The sequence below is a fragment of the Gobio gobio genome (genome assembly GCF_949357685.1).
Source record: "Gobio gobio genome assembly, chromosome: 13".
Classification (NCBI taxonomy): Eukaryota; Metazoa; Chordata; class Actinopteri; order Cypriniformes; family Gobionidae; genus Gobio; species Gobio gobio.
Window position 1 is genome coordinate 40,153,068 of NC_137106.1, and position 13,356 is coordinate 40,166,423.

A 13,356-nucleotide genomic window follows, 5' to 3' on the forward strand; every position below is an offset into this window, starting at 1 on the left:
TTTTATGAGGTTAAGTGCTCACGGAAGAGATGAGCTTTTAGTTGACTTTTGAATGTTGTCAATGAATCAGCGTTTCGGATGGCGGTGGGAAGATCGTTCCACCAGCTGGGAACGTTGAATGAAAATGTTTTGGAAAGGGATTTTTTGCCTCTCTGTGATGGTACCACAAGCCTTCGCTCCTTAGCTGAACGTTTGTAGAATCGAGTCAAAGTATGCAGGAGCTGAGCGCGTGGTGGATCTGTAGGCAAGCGTCAGCGCCTTAAACTTGATGCGAGCAGCGAGTGGTAGCCAGTGCAGAGCGATGAAGAGAGGTATGATGTGGGTCCTTTTGGGCTCGTTGAAGACCAGACGTGCCGCTGCATTCTGGATCATTCGAAGTGTTTGGATCGCACAAGAGGGGAGTCCAGCCAGAAGCGCATTGCAGTAGTCAAGTCTAGAAATAACCAGGGCCTGGACAAGAAGCTGTGTTGCGTGCTCTGTTAGGAACGGTCTGATCTTCCTGATGTTGTAGAGCGCAAACCTGCACGAGCGAGCTGTCTTAGCACTGTGTTCTCTGAAGGACAACTGGTCATCAAATGTAACTCCAAGATTTCTGACTGACTTTGAAGGGGAAATCAGGGATGTACTTAACTGGATGGTGAAGTCATGTTGCATAGTGGGACTGGCAGGGAAGATGAGGAACTCAGTCTTTGCCAGGTTGAGCTGTAGGCGATTTTTACTCATCCATGCAGAGATGTCAGCCAGACAGCTGGAGATTCTTACAGTTACTGTGGGGTCGTCTGGTTGGAATGAAAGGTAGAGCTGAGTGTCATCAGCATTGCAGTGGTATGAGAAGCCATGTGCCTGAATGATGGGACCCAATGAAGTAGTGTAAATGGAGAAAAGGAGAGGTCCAAGCACTGAGCCCTGATGAACCCCCGTGGTCAGTTGATGTGCTTGGGATTCTTCTCCTCTCCAGGCAACCTTGAAAGACCTACCTGTGAGATAAGACTCAAACCAATGGAGCGGAGTCCCTGTGATGCCCAGTGATGAGAGGGTGGACAGAAGAATCTGATGATTGACCGTGTCGAAGGCAGCAGATAGATCAAGGAGGACGAGGACTGATGATTTGGACTCAGTGGCAGATACATTAATTTTCCTAAGTTGATTTGTGTTTTTTTTTTTTTTTTTTACATTTTTGTTATCAATTTGTTTTGTGTAATACAGTGTCAAGTTTACAGATGCAGAAATGTGCCTAGATATTAAAAGTGTGTTATGTCATCACTGCTCATTATCACAATAAAATACAAGATTACTTGTCAAAATAAATAAATGAACTTGAAATTATTTTACTTCACATGTAGAGATTGCAGAGCGATACAGTAAATGGCCAAATAAAAATTACTTTCAATAATCTGGAAAATGGGTTAAAGGGTTAGTTTACCCCAAAATAAAATAAAAACACCTAAGAATGTAACTCACCCTCATGTTGTTCCAAAAACCTGTATTAGTTAAAATGTCGGTAAATAAACCATTTCAGTGCTTCTTCTATGTTCAACATAAGAAAGTCATATTTGGAACGTCATGGGGGTGAGTAAATGGTGATAGAATTTAGATTTTTAGGTGAACTACCTGTTTAACTACTGGTTAAGATAAATGTTAACGTGTGCCTCCTAAAAGCACAAGTGGCCCCTGCCTGGCCACCCCAGTTATTACCGTGGTCTCTAGACAACATTTAAAATCTGAACATATTTTAAAACACTAGTCATCATACACTTGCAAGCTTTGAAAATGATTAGAGAGAAAAACTGTGCATGATACACTAGACGGCTGAGGATCATTCACACACTACCAGACGTTGACGTCATTCTGAACACAACAAACTCACACAGATACATACACCTCATTGCTAGGAGACACATGACGAATGAAAACAATGTGTTCTAAAATCAGCTCAAAATATCAAACATGTTTGATCTCCTCCATCTATTTGGAATCAGTCTAAAGCTTTTTAAAATAAGTTAATACATTAAGTTTCCATCAAACACTACAAGATTTTCTATGAAATCTGTTAACTCTGACTGACCAAACCCTTTAGACTTTTGGCAACTAGCACTGACTGACTGAAAATCAGGGGGGAAATCTGCGTAGATCTATCTAGCCTGAAGTCTAGTGAACATTATCAAAACTTCTGAAAGCATTCAGTCTAGGGCTGTAACAACCAATTATTTTGGTAATTGAGGTGATAAAGATAGACCTAGTGAACAGCTTTTAAAATGGCTTAAAATAAATATATAATAACAATAAGGCAATAATAATTGTTCCCTTTCGTTCAGTCACTACGACGTACGTTAGTGACTAACGAATGGGGGTTTCGCTTAGAAGCCAATCATCTCCGAGAATTCAACAGCGCCCAATGGCAGTGCCAATGCCATGGGCATGCGGAATTTGCATGCGTAACTCCGCCCCACCTCGTGGGTATATAAGGAAGTACGCTGGCAACATCGCATTATGTTTCTGCTTTGGAGCCAAGAGTATCTCTTCACTCCTTCAAGCCTGATCTGAGTCTTCGACAAGCCTTCGAGACGAGCAGCTTTCCAGAGACGTTGGTGTTACGGCGCGTTCCAGTGATCATCATACTGCCTGCCTGCTGATCTGCGCAGTGGTCCGCTAGACAGCTGGTGTGTGGTCCCTGGGCGCTTCGCCGTTCTCTGCGAAGCTTCCTCTCACAAAAGAGCTTACACGTGACGCGTCCTTTTCAGGATGTCTCGTCCGTGTACTTCTGGGTGTGGCCGATCGTTATCTTCTTCTGATGGGCACAAACACTGTCTGGTATGTTTGGGCTTTCAGCATGCCCAGGCAGCGTTTGTGGATGAGTCATGTTCCCACTGCGGGAACATGACCATCGCGGTGTTGCGGTCAAGACTCCATAACCTTCATAATGAAGTGAGAGTCCCCTCTACCACACCCCGATCTACTGAGTCCCAGAGGCCCAGTACTTCGGCTGGTGGTCAGGGTGACCTGACGGTTACGGTGTGGAACAAAGCCCCGACGCTCATGCCTCGGGCCACATCCCCGTCTTGCACACTGCAACCCGCGAGTGTCCAGACGCAGATCGCGGGGCCAGCTCCTGCCCCCCCGCGCATCTCGTTTGGCGCTCCGGAGGAAGATGCGATGTCGGTCACCGCATCACAAGGTGGGCTCGAGTCCTCTGAGGATGATGACTCGGCTGTGTTTGCGGACACAGAGATTTGGTGCTCCCTCACCTAGCCCGTCTGGGCCTTCGGGTCAACTGGGAGAAGAGCAAACTTTGCCCCGCGCAGAGGATCTCTTTTCTCTGTATGGATATCGACTCGGTCGCCATGTGCGCGCAGCTTTCGAGCGAGCGCGCGCAGTCTCTGCTGACTTCCCTTCGTCAAATCGAGGGCAAGAGTGCGGTTCCACTGAAACTATTTCAGAGGCTCCTGGGGCATATGGCATCTGCAGCCGCGGTGACGTCGCTCAGATTGCTTCATATGAGACCGCTTCAGCACTGGCTACGCGATCGAGTCCCGAGATGGGCATGGCGGTCTGGCACGCTCCGGGTACAAGTGACTCGGGCCTGCTTACAGACTCTCACTCCGTGGTCGAACCTCAGCTTTCTACGGACCGGAGTGTCCTTAGAACGAGTTTCCAGGCATGTTGTTGTATCAACAGATGCATCATCCACGGGCTGGGGTGCCATGTGCAATGGACAAGCAGCCGCGGGCTCCTGGATAGGACCCCAGCGCCTTCTGCATGTCAATTGCCTCGAGTTACTGGCAGTACGGACTCCACCCCCAGACGGTCCAGCTAATATGGGAACGGTTCGGCGACGCACAGGTAGATCAGTTTGCCTCCCAGGACTCTTCCCATTGCTCCCTGTATTATTCCCTGACCAAGGGCACCCTTGGCACGGATGCACTGGCGCACAGCTGGCCGCCAGGGCTACGCAAGTTTGCATTTCCCCCAGTGAGCCTCCTTGCACGGGTACTGTGCAAGATCAGGGAGGACAAGGAGCAGGTCATGTTGGTCGCCCCGTATTGGCACGGCCAGACCTGGTTCCCAGAACTTCTACTCCTTGCGACAGCCCCTCCCTGGCCTATTCAGTCTGTTACGCAGTTACGCATGCAAATTCCGCATGCCCATGGCATTGGCACTGCCATTGGGCGCTGTTGAATTCTCGGAGATGATTGGCTTCTAAGCGAAACCCCCATTCGTTAGTCACTAACGTACGTCTCCGTTCCCTCCTCAGGGAACGAGGGTTACATACGTAACCGAGACGGTTACTATCAAAAGCAAGTAATCAGATGGTTTTATTTAACACCACTGTTAAAATGCATAATGTAATATATATATATATATATATATATATATATATATATATATATATATATATATATATATATATATATATATATATATATATATATATATATATATATATATATATATATATATATATATATACATTACACACTCACCTAAAGGTTTATTAGGAACACCTGTTCAATTTCTCATTAATGCAATTATCTAATCAACCAATCACATGGCAGTTGTTTCAATGCATTTAGGGGTGTGGTCCTGTTCAAGACAATCTCTTAGACTCAAAACTGAATGTCAGAATGGGAAAGAAAGGTGATTTAAGCAATTTTGAGCATGGTTGTTGGTGCCAGACGGGCCGGTCTGAGTATTTCACAATCTGCTCAGTTACTGGGATTTTCACACACAACCATTTCTAGGGTTTACAAAGAATGGTGTGAAAAGGGAAAAACATCCAGTATGCGCCAGTCCTGTGGCCGAAAATGCCTTGGGCCGACTGATTCAAGCTGGTAGAAGAGCAACTTTGACTGAAATAACCACTCGTTACAAACGAGGTATGCAGCAAAGCATTTGTGAAGCCACAACACGCACAACCTTGAGGCGGATGGGCTACAACAGCAGAAGACCCCACCGGGTACCACTCATCTCCACTACTAATAGGAAAAAGAGGCTACAATTTGCACAAGCTCAACAAAATTGGACAGTTGAAGACTGGAAAAATGTTGCCTGGTCTGATGAGTCTCGATTTCTGTTGAGACATTCAGATGGTAGAGTCAGAATTTGGCGTAAACAGAATGAGAACATGGATCCATCATGCCTTGTTACCACTTTGCAGGCTGCTGCTGGTGGTGTAATGGTGTGGGGGATGTTTTCTTGGCACACTTTAGGCCCCTTAGTGCCAATTGGGCATCGTTTAAATGCCACAGCATACCTGAGCATTGTTTCTAACCATGTCCTTCCCTTTATGACCACCATGTACACATCCTCTGATGGCTACTTCCAGCAGGATAATGCACCATGTCACAAAGCTCGAATCATTTCAAATTGGTTTCTTGAACATGACAATGAGTTCACTGTACTAAAATGGCCCCCACAGTCACCAGGTCTCAGCCCAATAGAGCATCTTTGGGATTTGGTGGAACGGGAGCTTTGTGCCCTGGATGTGCATCCCACAAATCTCCATCAACTACAAGATGCTATCCTATCAATATGGGCCAAGATTTCTAAAGAATGCTTTCAGCACCTTGTTGAATCAATGCCACGTAGAATTAAGGCAGTTCTGAAGGCGAAAGGGGGTCAAACTCAGTATTAGTATGTTGTTCCTATCCTTTAGGTGAGTGTATATATATATGGCAATAAGGGCGCCAGCGGCCTGGTGATTGTTGTTGTTACACTTTACAGCAGATCAAATCCTTCTTCAATATTGGCTTAATCTTTAAAATATGGCCACTTCTTTACAATAGAAATGCTACAGCCACTGTAATTTCTTGAACAAGAACATGTGGACATCAAAACATACAAACTTTGAGGAAGGGTTTTAAACCTTTATTTCAGACTTTATTACCGTCAGACTTTGTCGATGTAGAGCACATGCAGAGACTGAGTTTGTGTGAAGCAGCATTTACTGTGAACGAAGTTTCTCAGAGAGACGCAGGAAGAAACACGAACTTGCATATATAACCGAATTTTATCCTTTGTGATTTCACAATAGCACTCTGCTTTATTATGATTATAAATCGCTTTAATATATCGTGCAGCCTTAGAAAACGGTCTAATAATGCGGTTCATGGATTCTCATCCATGGAATCCACCACTTCCGGTTATTTTGCCCGGTTAATCGACACGGGTAAATTGCAATCGTTGATCTTTTAAAATGGAGTACTCAAATTGAATCAAGGAATCGTGACAGTTCACCCTATTTCAGTCTCATCTGAGCGGTTTGGCTAGACCCACTCCCAGCTGACCCAGACCCCCTGAAATGATAAACAGAGCGAAAATATTAAAACTCATCATCAGTCATGTGTTGCCATGGAGACTACATTTCATGCTTCAGAATGTGGTAACCAGGGAAACATGACATCTAAAGGTTTATATAACATCAATTTAGGCCTCAAATCTGTCACGCACACACACACACACACAAATCTTTTAAAAAATGAACATTGCACAATAAATGGTCTAGCCACTTGTCTCCTGCACTCATACCAGTAATGAGAACTCTGGGATGATCTGATCCAGAGGACACTGAGTGAAAACTGGCATCAGATGTGACTTGGCACGGAGAGATACTGATACTGCGAGCTACAACAGCGAGAGGCTGAAAGCCACAGACTGGAGCCAGGTGAACACGCTGGGCTGCCCCACTCACAGCTCATACACAGGACCACATCTTCTACTCACTGCCAACAAACGTAACAAAGTGTTAAATAAAGCACAGCAGAAAAAAAAGCATCACTACAACTTCTGAAAGTGACCAGCAGTGTTTTAACAAAAATTTATGTCACAAATCTAACAATATAATTTTAACATATTAAACAAACAAAAAATGCAATGCCAATATTTAAATACCAAAAACTCTTTGCTTGACTTGGTAATATATAGTTGTATCAACCTAAAACTTAACATCAACAGCATCCAGGTAAACAAAGACACCTGAACCAGGAGTATTATTTACATGAATACTCAAGACAGCCATTTTGACATAACTGTGTGTGAATTTGACAGTTTGAGTGTGTAACAAGACACGAAACAGAACTGAAGGGATCACACGCTTTCAGAGAGGAGGCTTGTGCACAAATTTTGGTGTGTGTGTCAGACAGCAGACAGCGCAAGACTTGCAATGAGTTGTTTTTCACAAGTTGTTGCATTTAATAACTATTGCAATTTAATAACTTGTTAACGTCAAGCAAGTCACATAAGTAACAGTCGTGTACCCACTACCCACTCTATTCTCTGCTGTATGCGTCGACCTAAAACGTACACTTTTCACAATTTTGAAGTAGCCTATTAAAATCATTCAGATATTATGTGCCGTTGTGATATATATATATTAGTGCTGTCAAATTAATTTATCGCGATTAATCACATCTAACAATTTTATTTACATAATATATATTATTATATTTATGTATCAATGATATGTCTCTGTGTGTGTATATACTGTATATACACACATACATATAAGATATATAAATGTAATAATATACATACACACATATATTATGTAAATAAACTAGGGCTGTCAAAAGATTCATCGCGATTAATCGCATCCAAAATAAAAGTTTGTGTTTACATAATATGTGTGTGTACTCTGTTAATTATTATTTATATATAAATACACACTCAAGCATGTATATATTTAAGAAAAAAATATTATTTTTATATATAAAACATTTATATTTATATATATTATAGATTATATAAATGTATATACAGTATATACATGCAAATATTTCTTAAATATATACATGAATGTGTGTGTATTTATATATAAATAATAATTAACAGAGTACACACACATATATTATGTAAACACAAACTTTTATTTTGGATGCGATTAATCGTGATTAATCTTTTGACAGCCCTAAAATAAACTTATGTTAGATGCAATTAATATATATATAGGCTAACTTTCATACAAGAAGTATTGCAATCTTGTATTTATCTTAGATTGTCATGTTTAAAGCATGTAGTAATTAGAGTTTAAGATTAAAAGTCTGGGTCTGGGAAAAGAGTAAAACAATAAAATACCAGATATTTAAATATTTTTAAGAAATAAATAATGAAGACATGGAAAAAGTTTCCAAGAGTGTTAATGTGACCTTCATACAAGAAAAGAAAGAAAGAAAGAAAGAAAGAAAGAAAGAAAGAAAGAAAGAAAGAAAGAAAGAAAGAAAGAAAGAAAGAAAGAAAGAAAGAAAGAAAGAAAGAAAGAAAGAAAGAAAGATAAAATCTCACCAAGTGCAACATGGGCCTGGATAAACAAGGATGGAACAACATTAATAAACCACAAATCAGATTTGTCAGGGACAAGTTTACAGTTTATGTCAAGGCTTACAACCAGGGTTAGGTGCTTCTACATCAGTTTATTCACCTATCATCATTTCCCTCTGATTTTAGGGATAACTTATGGGTAGTATTAGGTTTTAGGGGTAGGGATAAGGTTGGGATTAGGAGTAAATATTCGGACAGGAATGTTGTTCCAGGATCAAAAAAATATGTTGATCTAGGAACTTATCTTACTTGTCAAAATCAAACACCCCGGGGCTGCCACCTTCTGGCCATGGCTATAACAGCCTTACAAAAACCAAGACCAAAGTCAAATCTATTAGTTTCTTAATTTACTACAGTACCACACAGTTAGTTCATAAACGTATTGATAGCCACTTCAAAAGTCACATTATTTCCTTTCGTATAGTCTAAAAATGTGTCTTAAATAACTTGTTTAAAAGAAACATTTAAAGTACATTAAACTGAATTCAGTTGCAGGTTACCAGTGAAACTTTTGATCACAGAAATGGCAAAATGTTATATTTTTCCAGTTCACAATATACTTATACTTATTGTGTGCCCCACATCTCTGTTTCCTTACACTACTAAACTAGTGCACTTTGCAACTAAACGGGCCTGTAGCAACTTATAATGTAATAATAACTGCACATATAATGTAAAAACTGCACATAATGTAATAATTATAACATTATTATTGTATTTAAATGTTCATAATGTAAAATCTTGAGCTTATTATGTAATAACAATTTTTACATTATGATAAATGTATTACATTATAAATTCGATAAATTTTTCATTATTTTAATAGCTATTAAAACATAAAAATAGTAATATTCCATTAAAGTCAATTTTTTAAAACATATATCAAGTCTTAAACTACCTGCGAAATGCAACAGATTTAAATATTCAAGGAAAAATTATTATTAATATTGGTATTAAAAATGATTCCTTTATAGTACATTTTAAAAATGTAAATCCAGTCTTAACTTGCCTACAAAATCCACCAGATTACTGATACTGATGCTACTTCTAGTAAAACTATTTATCTCTCTGACTTGCGTCACCTCGACTTTAAACGACTTTACTATTCCACTGACGTCACCAATCCATAATCATTTTCAATCCACCTAATTTCATTCTAACATTTAAAACTCACTTTCCTGATCCAATCAATTCCTGATGGATACATTCAAATCCATACTCCAGCTCAGCATTTTCCCCCATCACTGAATCCTATTGGACTTTAAATAAGACAGTAAAATGCATTGCAAGTGGCATTTCATGTTGACTTTAAGACAAAAAGCTCTGCATGCTTCTCTATCTTAGTGTGCGTATTCTAGTTAGTTTGTACATATGCTACACTGTTGAAACTACATCTTTTAGTGTGTAACATCTCTCTGATGTGCTAAAACAGCACCATAGAGACAGAGCGACACGCGTCATAATCTGAAGACCACGCCCACCGGGGGGGGGGAAACAATCGAACGCTCTCCATTGACTTTGCATTGCGTGGGGCTGCATCCTTGTAATTTCGGACTTATTACAAAAAACTGAACAATGTATTAAAGCTGATATGTGACAAAGTGAACTGCAAACAAGCTCAACAAAACCCAGAAGCAAAAACCCAGACGTTTTTATAAGCTGTTGACCCAAAAAAACGAGCGTTTAAGGACAAAAAAGTGGATTCAGGCCATTGAGACAGAGCGCTACAGGTCATATTACACTGAGAACTACTGCGACTAGAGGGGAATGTAATCAACGACAGGAAATATCATATATAAAACGGACATTTGGATATTTGACTTAACAGTGACAAAATGTTTACTGCACACATACACATACTGAGACATACTGAGTGTCAGGATCCCCAAATTTACCCATTCTTCCTGCTGAAGCGTCACTTCTTATTGCCTGTATCCACTTTTATCTAGTTAAACGCTCGTTTTTTTTTGGGTCGACAGCTTATAAAAACGTATTTCTGTGTTTTTTTAGCTTGTTTGCTGTACACCTTGTCACATATCAGCGTTTAGACATTGTTCTGGTTTTTTGTTATAAGTCCGAAATGACAATGAGGCAGCCTCACGCAATGCAAAGTCAATGGAGAGCGTTGGATTGTTACCCCCACCCCGGTGTGGGCGTGGCCTACATACGCTCTGTCTCTATAATTCCATGTTAAACAAGAAGCCATGTTTTTTTTTTTTACATTTTAACAGTGTCAGTATTTAACACTGTTTGTCATTTAACAGTAAGTATACCATATGTACTGTAAGGGAACACTTATATTTTTATGTTTTAAAAGCTATTACAATAATGAAAATATGACATGTTTTTGGTGAGTTGATAATGTAATAATTTTCTCATAATGTAAAATTTGATTGTATTACATTTTGAGAAAATGAAGGGGAGAGGGGGGCACAAACTAAAGCTTTTTGACTTTGTTTGTGTGAATCCACTTGGGGTTCAGAGTATTTATTTTTTCCCAAATTAATTGCACACATGTCTAGTACAATTGTGTGGTTTTGTTTCATTAATACAGTGTATACTTTTTTCTTGATTTAACCCGAAAGAATGGAAGTGAAATATGACAACATGCCCCATAGGTGGGGTACATTGTAACATGTGACGGGTGCATTGTAACATGACCATATGACAGCTTAAAATGTTATCTGATATAATAAAATACAATTATTAACTTTTTTGAATAAAAATAAATAATGGCATTTTTTAATTATTAAAATTATAAAAAAAATTGAGTTTGACAACAAACACACCTCAAAACACAGCTATACAGCATATTTTAAAAAAAAAATTAAGCATTTCTGAACATTGTCTTTATTCACATTTCTCTCATGGTTTCTCAATAGAATTCATAAAAGTATAGACTATAATAGCATATTTCTAGGGGCACAACATGCCCCAACTGAAGCAACTGGGATTTAAACCTGGCTCGAATATCCTCTGCTGGTTAGATCAGCATTAAAGAACTATCTTAACAAACAGATATAAGATTACAATAATATCAGATTTTTCTTATTTTAAATAAACACAAAAAGCAGAAATGAAACATTATTGCAAGTAAGAAATTTACTTTTGCTATGGTTAAATAAATGGTCAGTGATTTTTTTCCTCTATATAGTGTTTATAAGGCAACTAGTAAATAAACTGATTTTCGTCATCCTGGCATGTGTGAAAAGTGTTAAACCATGTGTGTTACAACTAACCCTGCGTTAGGTTGTGCCCGCTCTCCCCTATTAGCTACATTATGAGCATGTTATTATAATAATAATGTAATACTTATTACATTGTGTAGTTTTTACATTATGTGCAGTTATTACATTATGAGTTGCTGTGCCTCATCACAAACTGGGAGGAGACTGACAGTCTCTATTTACCAATCAACATCTACAGCTTCTGTTGTAACAACACACAGCCGTTGAACTTGATGATAGACACATTTCACATGTATGTATCGCTTTCTGATTATTAAATTGTTACAATGTCTCCTGTCGGCGGGATGAAAGACTCCGGGTGCCCTACATTTAGCGTGTGTTGAGCGTTCCTAAATCAAGTCATTCCAGTGGCGGCTGGTCAATAGAGGGCGCTGGGGCACCGCCCCCATCAAAATTCCAGAAATATACATGTATACAAAAATGATATAAAAGTGAAATAAAAATAAAATAGTTTACTCATACGATGTGCTGGCTGTTAGTAAGAGCCTCAGCATTTAATAAAAACTGGCTTTGATGGGTTAACTATTTTATATGTTCTTCAATATGTGTCATGCAGTTTCATGCGTGAGGGACGCCGGACAAATGGATGTCTGAGTCTAAAAATATACAGGCAGCATGTGACCTGAAGCTGGTCTCTAATTGGTTCTTAAAGATCCTCCTCCGGATGCAGGTCGTTGCGTCCCTGGCGAATCAGAATTGGATGCGTGTTATTTTATCCAATCTGATTGGTTCTCGTCACCTGTCATTCAACTTTCCGTTCTTGGCCACTAAAGCGAAAGTGCGCGGGCGACACAGTCACTCCGACTCCGCCAAAAGCTTGCTAGGATTATCAGTTTCGTAGAGATGGCAGCAGTTTAACCAAATTCTTTCACAAGGCGTCCGTTGGAAGATCCCGAACCGGACCAACACGATTTACAAATCCAGCAGCAGGCCAGTGACAGGACGCAGCTGCACTCGGAGCTCCACGCGCTTGTTATGAGAAACGTAGGTGGCTGACTGGATGTGTTGTTAGCAATGCCCTTTATTGTTTCCCTGTCAAGTTTTGTGGACGGGGGTAAGAGACCTCAAATATCTGACTGAACAATGCAAACGTCATGACACTACTGAGATGACTGACTTTAATCAGAGAGTCATTGAGAAATTTGCTGGCCAGAAAGAAAGGAGAGCAAAATGTATGTTCAAGAAGTCAACATGCTAGTCTGTTGTGGCTGTTTTCTTTTGTTTTTCATTTCCTCATTCAATTATATGTGGGAAATGAATGTGTAAAAAGATAAAAGTGAAGACACTGTTTTCTCTTTTAATGCTTGAATTTAGTCAACATGCATCTTGATACTGCCCCCCCACCCTCCACCCCCCGCAGAACCCCCCCCCCCCAAAATAATTATCACCAGTCGCCATTGAGTCATTCGTATGCTGCATTTTGCGATCAAGTGATGAAACCATCGATAAGATAAACTTGAATTACTCACCTTATATACCACCGCCTTAATCCTCTAGAATAAAGGGGAAAGAAACGTGTAAGGGAACTGTATGCTCCTAAACTACATCACAGTTCTACAGGAACAGGTGTAAATGTATATCATTGAACATAGGCTACTCCTTCAAGTTCATACACCATCAGTATTGCATCAGCTACAGGTCTCGGACAGTCTCTCTCGTGGAGAGTGTCACGGTGAGCCGGTGTCTGCTGTGATTGGTCAGTCCCCTCGAGACATACCCACGTTATACTGTAAGCACTCTAAGATTACATTACCACAGTGGACCTAACACTTTTAAAGCCACACACACACACACA